At 39.7% G+C, this 10,000-nt stretch overlaps 1 protein-coding gene across 4 annotated transcripts in view; it reads right to left on the bottom strand.

Annotated features, from left to right (window-relative positions):
* Positions 1–8,627: 8,627 nt before the first annotated feature.
* LOC143276901 (uncharacterized) overlaps positions 8,628–10,000 on the bottom strand; it is a 59,037-nt gene continuing 57,664 nt past the window's right edge. For all 4 annotated transcript variants that reach the window (XM_076581561.1, XM_076581560.1, XM_076581563.1 and 1 more), the window contains exon 7: positions 8,628–10,000. This exon is cut by the window's right edge and continues 1,863 nt beyond it. The gene's annotated coding sequence lies outside the window, so the exon portion shown is untranslated.

The raw sequence follows: 10,000 nt of genomic DNA, 5'->3' as shown, positions 1-10,000 counted from the left end.
CCCAGTTCAGGTGTCCCCCCACGCCGAATCAAGTCAGAGCCGGGATCTGTACAGACCTGTTCCAAAAATGGACATCCGTTTATCAGACCGGAACCAGAACCAGAACCAGAACCAGAATCAATCCAGAGGTGTTCGGAAATCGGATACCCGTTCGTCTCCCACCACCACCACCACCACCCATAACCCACCTGACCAAGTCGAAACATCGGACCGTTCCCCGCCCAGGGGGGCAGCGGCGGGGGCCGCCACAGCGGAGCCCAACCACACCTCAGGAGCCGAACCAGCAACAACCCGAAACAGCAGAATCGCCGACAAAAACGACAGACTCACCTTCGCGCAGATTCAGCGGGCACGCGCTCAAGTACGGGCTAGGCTCTACCGCTTCCCTGGCTCGGAACAGCTAGAAGCTGGTGGTTGGAAGAACGGCGTTCCAGAACAAAGTTCTTTCCGAAGTAGTAGGGTGAGCGAGGCAGGACTTGAGGAGAGGTCCACAGCTCTGATTACCTCCATCCTGGGCCATATCCGAGACCCTCAGAGGCTTCGCAACATCGGTCAGGAGGTCAGACAGCGCGTGCAGCTGATGGAACAGGACGAAAAGCAACAGCAACAGCAGCAACAACAGCAGCAACAGCTCGCTGCGAGAGCTGCCCGTCTGTACGAGTTTGGGGAACGTTTCAGAACGAGGCTGCCGCCGGCGCGACGTCATCAGCGGAATGACGTCATGACTCCCGTCGCGCGGATTACGTCAGGGGCCGGGGGCGTTCACGTCAGGACGAGGGTGTCACGTGAGCCTGGGAAAAGACGATCGCGCATTAATCGTCCGCATTGGCGCGTATGAGAACTTAAGCATGGTGGTGATTTGGTGTTTTTGGAGTGTGTGTGTGTGTGTGTGTGTGTGTGTGTCTGTCGGTCTGTCTGTGTCTGTCTGTGTCTGAGTGTGAGTGTTGTTTTGGTTGGAAATTGATTTGACGTCTGTTCACACTAAAGTGATTTTAGACGGTGTGTGTGTGTGTGTGTGTGTGTGTGTGTGTGTGTGTCTGTCTGTCTGTCTGTCTGTCTGTCTGTCTATGTCTGTGTCTGTGTGTAAGTGTTGTTTTGGTTGGTAATCGATTTGACGTCTGTTCACACTAAAGTGATTTTAGACGGTGTGTGTGTGTGTGTGTGTGTGTGTGTGTGTGTGTGTCTGTCTGTCTGTCTGTCTGTCTGTCTATGTCTGTGTCTGTGTGTAAGTGTTGTTTTGTTTGGAAATTGATTTGACGTCTGTTCACACTAAAGTGATTTTAGACGGTGTGTGTGTGTGTGTGTGTGTGTGTGTGTGTGTGTGTGTGTGTGTGACTGTCTGTCTGTCTGTCTGTCTATGTCTGTGTCTGTGTGTAAGTGTTGTTTTGGTTGGTAATTGATTTGACGTCTGTTCACACTAAAGTGATTTTAGACGGTGTGTGTGTGTGTGTGTGTGTGTGTGTGTGTGTGTGTGTGTGTGTCTGTCTGTCTGTCTGTCTGTCGGTCTGTCTGTGTCTGTCTGTGTCTGAGTGTGAGTGTTGTTTTGGTTGGAAATTGATTTGACGTCTGTTCACACTAAAGTGATTTTAGACGGTGTGTGTGTGTGTGTGTGTGTGTGTGTGTGTGTGTGTGTGTGTGTGTGTGTGTGTGTGTGTGTGTGTGTGTGTGTCTGTCTGTCTGTCTATCTGTCTGTCTATGTCTGTGTCTGTGTGTAAGTGTTGTTTTGGTTGGTAATTGATTTGACGTCTGTTCACACTAAAGTGATTTTAGACGGTGTGTGTGTGTGTGTGTGTGTGTGTGTGTGTGTGTGTGTGTGTGTGTGTGTGTGTCTGTCTGTCTGTCTGTCTGTCTGTCTGTCTATGTCTGTGTCTGTGTGTAAGTGTTGTTTTGGTTGGTAATTGATTTGACGTCTGTTCACACTAAAGTGATTTTAGACGGTGTGTGTGTGTGTGTGTGTGTGTGTGTGTGTGTGTGTGTCTGTCTGTCTGTCTGTCTGTCTGTCTGTCTGTCTGTGTCTGTCTGTGTCTGAGTGTGAGTGTTGTTTTGGTTAGTAATTGATTTGACGTCTGTTCACACTAAAGTGATTTTAGACGGTGTGTGTGTGTGTGTGTGTGTGTGTGTGTGTGTGTGTGTGTGTGTGTGTGTGTGTGTGTCTATGTCTGTGTCTGTGTGTAAGTGTTGTTTTGGTTGGTAATTGATTTGACGTCTGTTCACACTAAAGTGATTTTAGACGGTGTGTCTGTGTCTGTGTCTGTGTCTGTGTGAGACTCTGATCTGCGTACATTTGGGCTGGCAACAACAACAACATATTTCCTGCTTTTCATGTTTGAAAGGAAAGGAACACTTTAAAAAAAAAAAATTGTAACGTAATTTATGTGGATCCGATTTACATTTCATCATCATCATCGTCATCATTATCATTAGTGTCATTACAATTATTATTACTATTATTATCATAGTTGTTCTTGTTGTTGTTGTTGTTCTGCTGTTAGGTCTATAATGATGCCTATTATTATGTTGCTCTTATGTTTCTCAGATCTGCGACGTTTTCTTGAATTTGTCAGCAGCCTTTAGATGATTTACATGCTGTGTATTTTATTTTTCTTGTGTGCGTGCGTGCGTGCACGCGCGTGTGTGTGTGTTTCTAAGCGTTGTTTTTTTTTTCCCCCTAGGTTATTTGGATTTGCAAATTTGTGTGTGTCTCTTTGTTTACGTTGATATACTGCATGACTGTGTGTAATCATCGTTCTAATCATTTTGTGGTTTTATTCAAGCCTAATTATGCACCCAGTTACGTTCCATTAGCATTCAAAGGTTACGGTTATAGAGCCATTTGTGCTGAAAAGTGTATTTCAGAAGCGTTGCTATTTTTTTTTTTATATCTTAATTTATTATTTGTTGACTGTTCATTTGTTTTTGCTTCCTTTATAAATACAGGCTGGCTATTGGAATGTGTCAGTTTTCAATGTGTGTCTGTTTTCTTGGCATACTGTATGATTTGTGGTCTGATCTTTCGGGCTCATAATAGTTGTTTGACGTTTGGTCTAGTTTGCACCTGAGTAAAAAAATAAATAAATAAAAAAATAAATAAAAAATCCGTGGTTCTTTTCGTGGTCATAATTGTATGACGTCAAGTGTTATTTGGGGAGATACCCGTAAAGTCGACAGCTCATTGCGTCGACAGCTCACAGCTCATTGCGTCGACAGCTCATTGCGTCGACAGCTCACAGCTCATTGCGTCGACAGCTCATTGCGTCGACAGCTCATACACATTTTAGGATCGGTAAAACATTTTTCAGAATACAATTACAATATCGGCACGGTCACACACACACACGTACACACGAAAGAGAGGAGAGAGAGAGGGGGGGGAGGGAGGGAGGGAGAGAGAGAGACAGACAGACAGACAGATAGACAGAGACAGACAGACAGAGAGAGACGCGCACACACACACACACACACTTTTAACGCGTAAACCTTGCATCGTATGTGCACTAGTTTTTTTCCCTCCGTTCTTTATTATTTGTTTGCTGTCGACGCAATGACATGGACCCGTTATTTGCAGTTGAGCAATAATCATCACCTGGTATCTACCCGTGTTCATGAATCTGTCATTCATTGTCCATTCTAAAACTTGCTCATCGGTGTGTGTATAATTCTGTTGTCCATTCTAAGGCTCGCTCATCGGTGTGTGTATAATTCTGTTGTCCATTCTAAGGCTTGTTCATCGGTGACTATAATTCTGTTGTTCATTTTAAGGTTTGCTCATAGGTGTGTGTATAATTCTGTTGTCCATTCTAAGGCTCTGTTCATCGGTGAATGTATAATTCTGTTGTCCATTCTAAGGCTTGCTCATCGGTGTGTGTATAATTCTGTTGTCCATTCTAAGGCTTGCTCATCGGTGATTGTATAATTCTGTTGTCCATTCTAAGGCTTGCTCATCGGTGTGTGTATAATTCTGTTGTCCATTCTAAGGCTTGCTCATCGGAGAATGCATAGATCAGTTGTCCATTCTAAGGCTTGTTCATTGGTGAATGTATAGATCTGTTGTTCATTCTAAGGCTTGCTCATCGGTGAGTGTATAATTCTGTTGTCCATTCTGAGGCTTGTTCATCGGTGATTGTATAGATCTGTTGTCCATTCTAAGGCTTGCTCATAGGTGAGTGTATAATTCTGTTGTCCATTCTGAGGCTTGTTCATCAGTGATTGTATAGATCTGTTGTCCGTTCTAAGGCTTGCTCATTGGTGAATGTATAGATCTGTTGTCCATTCTAAGGCTTGCTCATAGGAGAATGTATAGATCTGTTGTTCATTCTAAGGCTGGCTCAAAGATGAATGTATAGATCTGTTGTCCATTCTAAGGCTTGTTCATTGGTGAATGTATAGATCTGTTGTTCATTCTAAGGCTTGCTCATAGGTGAGTGTATAATTCTGTTGTCCATTCTGAGGCTTGTTCATCGGTGATTGTATAGATCTGTTGTCCGTTCTAAGGCTTGTTCATTGGTGAATGTATAGTTCTGTTGTCCATTCTAAGGCTTGCTCATAGGAGAATGTATAGATCTGTTGTTCATTCTAAGGCCTGTTCATTGGTGAATGCATAGATCTGTTTTAATTCTAAGGCTTGCTTATTGGTGAATGTATAATTCTGTTGTCCATTCTAAGGCTCTGTTCATAGGAGAATGTATAATTCTGTTGTCCATTCTAAGGCTTGTTCATCGGTGAATGTATAATTCTGTTGTCCATTCTAAGGCTTGTTCATCGGTGATTGTATAATTCTGTTGTCCATTCTAAGGCTTGCTTACAGGTGAATGCATAATTCTGTTGTTCATTCTAAGGCTCTGTTCATAGGTGAATGTATAGATCTGTTGTCCATTCTAGGGCTCTGTTCATCGGTGAATGTATAGATCTGTTGCCCATTCTAAGGCTTGTTCATCGGTGAATGTATAGATCTGTTGCCCATTCTAAGGCTTGTTCATCGGTGAATGTATAGATCTGTTGTCCATTCTAAGGCTTGCTCATAGGAGAATGTATAGATCTGTTGTCCATTCTAAGGCTCTGTTCATCGGTGATTGTATAGATCTGTTGCCCATTCTAAGGCTTGCTTATTGGTGAATGTATAGATCTGTTGTCCATTCTAAGGCTTGCTCATAGGAGAATGTATAGATCTGTTGTTCATTCTAAGGCTTGCTCATAGGTGATTGTATAGATCTGTTGTCCATTCTAAGGCTTGTTCATCAGTGAATGTATAATTCTGTTGTCCATTCTAAAGCTTGTTCATCGGTGATTGTATAGATCTGTTGTCCATTCTAAGGCTTGCTCATCGGTGAGTGTATAATTCTGTTGTCCATTCTGAGGCTTGTTCATCGGTGATTGTATAGATCTGTTGTCCATTCTAAGGCTGGCTCATCGGTGTGTGTATAATTCTGTTGTCCATTCTAAGGCTGGCTCATCGGAGAATGCATAGATCTGTTGTCCATTCTAAGGCTTGTTCATTGGTGAATGTATAGATCTGTTGTTCATTCTAAGGCTTGCTCATAGGTGAATGTATAATTCTGTTGTCCATTCTAAGGCTTGTTCATCGGTGAATGTATAATTCTATTGTCCATTCTAAGGCTTGCTCATAGGTGAATGTATAGATCTGTTGTCCATTCTAAGGCTTGCTCATAGGTGAATGTATAATTCTGTTGTCCATTCTAAGGCTTGTTCATCGGTGAATGTATAATTCTATTGTCCATTCTAAGGCTTGCTCATAGGTGAATGTATAGATCTGTTGTTCATTCTAAGGCTGGCTCATAGGAGAATGTATAGATCTGTTGTTCATTCTAAGGCTGGCTCAAAGATGAATGTATAGATCTGTTGGTCCATTCTAAGGCTTGTTCATTGGTGAATGTATAGATCTGTTGTTCATTCTAAGGCTGGCTCAAAGATGAATGTATAGATCTGTTGGTCCATTCTAAGGCTTGTTCATTGGTGAATGTATAGATCTGTTGTCCATTCTAAGGCTTGCTCATAGGTGAGTGTATAATTCTGTTGTCCATTCTGAGGCTTGTTCATCGGTGATTGTATAGATCTGTTGTCCGTTCTAAGGCTTGCTCATTGGTGAATGTATAGATCTGTTGTCCATTCTAAGGCTTGCTCATAGGAGAATGTATAGATCTGTTGTTCATTCTAAGGCCTGTTCATTGGTGAATGCATAGATCTGTTTTAATTCTAAGGCTTGCTTATTGGTGAATGTATAATTCTGTTGTCCATTCTAAGGCTCTGTTCATAGGAGAATGTATAATTCTGTTGTCCATTCTAAGGCTTTTTCATCGGTGATTGTATAATTCTGTTGTCCATTCTGAGGCTTGCTCATCGGTGTGTGAATAATTCTGTTGTCCATTCTAAGGCTTGCTCATAGGTGAATGTATAGATCTGTTGTTAATTCTAAGGCTTGTTCATTGGTGAATGCATAGATCTGTTGTCCATTCTAAGGCTTGCTCATAGAAGAATGTATAGATCTGTTGTCCATTCTAGGGCTCTGTTCGTCGGTGAATGTATAGATCTTTTGGCCATCCTAAGGCTTGCTCATAGGTGAATGTATAGATCTGTTGTCCAATCTAAGGCTTGCTCATAGGAGAATGTATAGATCTGTTGTTCATTCTAAGGCTGGCTCATAGGTGAAAGTATAATTCTGTTGTTCATTCTAAGGCTTGCTCATAGGAGAATGTATAGATCTGTTGTTCATTCTAAGGCTTGCTCATAGGTGAATGGTGAATGTATAATTCTGTTGTCCATTCTAAGGCTTGTTCATCGGTGATTGTATAATTCTGTTGTCCATTCTAAGACTTTTTCATCGGTGAATGTATAGATCTGTTGTTCATTCTAAGGCTCTGTTCATTGGTGATTGTATAGCTCTGTTGTCCATTCTAAGGCTTGCTCAAAGATGAATGTATAGATCTGTTGTCCATTCTAAGGCTTGCTCAAAGATGAATGTATAGATCTGTTGTCCATTCTAAGGCTTGCTCAAAGATGAATGTATAGCTCTGTTGTCCATTCTAAGGCTTGCTCAAAGATGAATGTATAGATCTGTTGTCCATTCTAAGGCTTGCTCAAAGATGAATGTATAGATCTGTTGTCCATTCTAAGGCTGGCTCATAGGTGAATGTATAATTGTGTTGTCCATTCTAACTAAGTCTGCTTCATAGGTGAATGTATAGATCTGTTCTCCATTCTAAGGCTTGCTCACAGGTGAAAGTATAATTCTGTTGTTCATTCTAAGGCACTGTTAATCGGTGAATGTATAGATCTGGTATATGTTTTGTTATTGGGAAGGATATGTTGCCTACATTATTTTGTTTTGTTGAATCGCTTGACCGGAGGAGGCCATTTTTCCCCAAATATATGTCATCATCATATGTGGCATGTGTTGTGTGTGTGTGTGTGTGTGTGTGTGTGTGTGTGTGTGTGTGTGTGTGTGCGTGCGTGTGTGTGTTTGTGTAAGTGTGTGTGCATGCGTGCTAGTACTTTCCATGCAGACATGGCAGAAAATGAAACCAACAGCAGAAACCAACGACAAAGTATGATTCTATTTCATTTTCTTCATATGTGAGTGTAACAAATGGATGAAAACATCATCATTATGATGAAATAAACAAGAAATAAGAACTGAAGTATAAAAAAAAAATTAAAATAAAAACTTTTAAAGAAAAAAGAAAAAAAAAAGAAAAATTGTTTTCATCACAACAACACCTGCAAAACTGATGACAACGCACAGTTCTCACAACCAAACAATAGATTCCTTTACAGTCAGTCAATGGCTTACTAGACAGGTGCACATGAGACGTACAAATGAAAATAAATCAAAATAATTCAAAGCAAAAAATAAAATGATATAAAACAAAATAAAACAAATTGAGTAAAACATAAAAAAAGAGACACACTAGAGGATAGAATAACACAAAGAAAGAAGGAAGGTAAAACAGACTGAGAGAAAGAAGAGGCAAAAGAAAGATGAAAAAAACATAAAGTGATAATTAACATCTCTTTGAAATGAATTTTTTTTTTTATAAAACAAAGAATGAAATGTCATGATTGAAATAATAAAACAAACAACTAAGCAAAGAAACTATCAGATAAATAGATAAATAAATAATACTGAATGCAAAGAAACAGTAAGATAAACAAACAAACAAATATATATATATATATATATATATATATATATATATATATATATATAAAAACAATGAATGAATAGATACACGCAGAAACATACAAGCAAACAAATCAATAAACAAGCGAATGAACAAAACAAAACAACCAAACAAACAAGCAAAAAACAAAAATACAAAACAAAACAGAAAGCTGGAAGAACATTCATCAACGCTGCAAGGACGTACAGAGGCTATAAATAGGTACTGTCACGTGATCATCGTCACTTCCGGGGGGAGGGAGGGTGAGGGCAAAGGTGACACCGTAAAACTAAAAAAAACAAAAACAAAAAAACAACCTCCCCAGTCAGATTTTTCCAGGAGAGGACTAGTGCTTGGAGGATAGGGAGGGAGGAGGTGGGGTGTTGGGGAAGAGGGGTGGCGGTGGTTGTGTGTATTAATGTTGTTAAAAAAAAAAACGAAAGAAAAAAAAAAAAAGTTCAATGAAATATTTAATGCAAGCTTCAAACCCTGGCTCAAAAGTACTCCCACCGTTCGCGTTAAACAAACCAGTTCCGACTCCCCTAATTATCTCCGCATAATTATTGTGTTTGTCACGAATATAATTATCCAGTCTTTTCGTTTTCTTTATCGTCTTCCTGTTCTTCTTCTTGTTCTTCTTATCTTTTCTTTTTTTTACTAAGTTTATCGCCATGTTCTTGTTCTTGCTCTTGTCCTTGTTCTTCTTACTTTTAATTTAATTTTTTTTTTTTTTAATAAGTTTATCGACATGTTCTTGTTCTTGCTCTTGTCCTTGTTCTTCTTACATTTTTCTTTTCTTTACTAAGTTTATCGACATGTTCTTGTTCTTGCTCTTGTCCTTGTTCTTCTTACTTAAAAAAAAATATTATTTTTTTACTAAGTTTATCGCCATGTTCTTGTTCTTGCTCTTGTCCTTGTTCTTCTTACTTTAAAAAAAATTTTTATCGCCATGTTCTTGTTCTTGCTCTTGTCCTTGTTCTTTTTTACTTTAAAATTTTTTTTATCGCCATGTTCTTGTTCTTGTTCTTGCTCTTGTCCTTGTTCTTCTTACTTTTTTTTTTTTCAAGTTCTCGCTTTTGTTCTTCTTGTTGTTCCTCTTTCTTCTTGTTGTTCATCTTTTCTCCTTGTTCTTTATTCATCTAATTTTATTCTAGTTTTTGTTCTTTTTCTTCTTCTTCTTCTTCTTCTTCCTCCTCTTCGGTTTTTTCTTTTCTTTTCTTTTATTTTTCTTCTCCCCCCCCCCCCGGCCCCCCGCACCCCCACCTCTCCCCCCTCTTTTCTTTCTCTTTCTCCTTCTGTACTCAAGGGGTGCAACTCTCAATGGTTCACTCCGTATCCACGAGCTGACAATTACATGTTTGTGACTATTCTCTCTCTCTCTCTCTCTCTCTCTCTCTCTCCCCCCCCCCTTCCCCTTGCCATTGAGGCAGCCATACTCCGCCTTCAGGGATGTACTTTTTTTTCTTTTTCTTTATCTTCTTCAAACCCATTTCTTGCTGAGGAAATGGTTAAGAATTCTCTTTCATCTTCATGTTGTTTGATTTTTATCTTCTTTTATTCTATTTAAGTTCATTTTATTTCATTTTATCTTTAATTTTAGTTGTTTTTTTGTGTGGTTTTTTTGTTTTTTGTTGTTGTTGTTGTTGTTTTTGTGTGTGTGCTTTTCTTCGGTTTTATCTCATTTTTATTCCGTTTTCATTTTGCTTTTATTGTTTTTGTTTTGTTTTGTCATTGTGCTTGCACACTCAGCTACGAAAGCGAACTCTGTACAAAGCGGACATTGTGTATATGACAAAGAGAGATGAACTTACGGGAGTGGCTGAGAG

This window comes from Babylonia areolata, chromosome 33 (assembly GCF_041734735.1).
Source record: "Babylonia areolata isolate BAREFJ2019XMU chromosome 33, ASM4173473v1, whole genome shotgun sequence".
Classification (NCBI taxonomy): Eukaryota; Metazoa; Mollusca; class Gastropoda; order Neogastropoda; family Buccinidae; genus Babylonia; species Babylonia areolata.
Note: the sequence above shows the minus strand (reverse complement) of the source record. Positions and strands in the feature narration are given on the sequence as shown.